The sequence below is a fragment of the Sinocyclocheilus anshuiensis genome, unplaced genomic scaffold (assembly GCF_001515605.1).
Source record: "Sinocyclocheilus anshuiensis isolate Anshui unplaced genomic scaffold, SAMN03320099.WGS_v1.1 scaffold585, whole genome shotgun sequence".
NCBI lineage: Eukaryota > Metazoa > Chordata > Actinopteri > Cypriniformes > Cyprinidae > Sinocyclocheilus > Sinocyclocheilus anshuiensis.
In genome coordinates, this window is record NW_015539861.1 from 119,740 (window position 1) to 120,053 (window position 314).

Genomic DNA, 314 nt, shown 5'->3' on the forward strand with positions numbered 1-314 from the left:
AGACAGACAGACAGACAGATATACAGAAAGATGATAGACACACAGACAGATAGACAGACAGACAGACAGATGATAGACAGACAGACAGATATACAGACAGACGATAGACAGACAGACAGACAGATATACAGACAGATGATAGACAGAGAGGCAGACATACAGACAGATGATAGACAGACCGACAGACAGACAGACAGATATACAGACAGATGATAGACAGACAGACAGATAGACAGACAGAAAGACAGACAAACAGACAGACAGACAGACAGACAGACAGACGATGATAGATAGATAGATAGATAGATAGATAG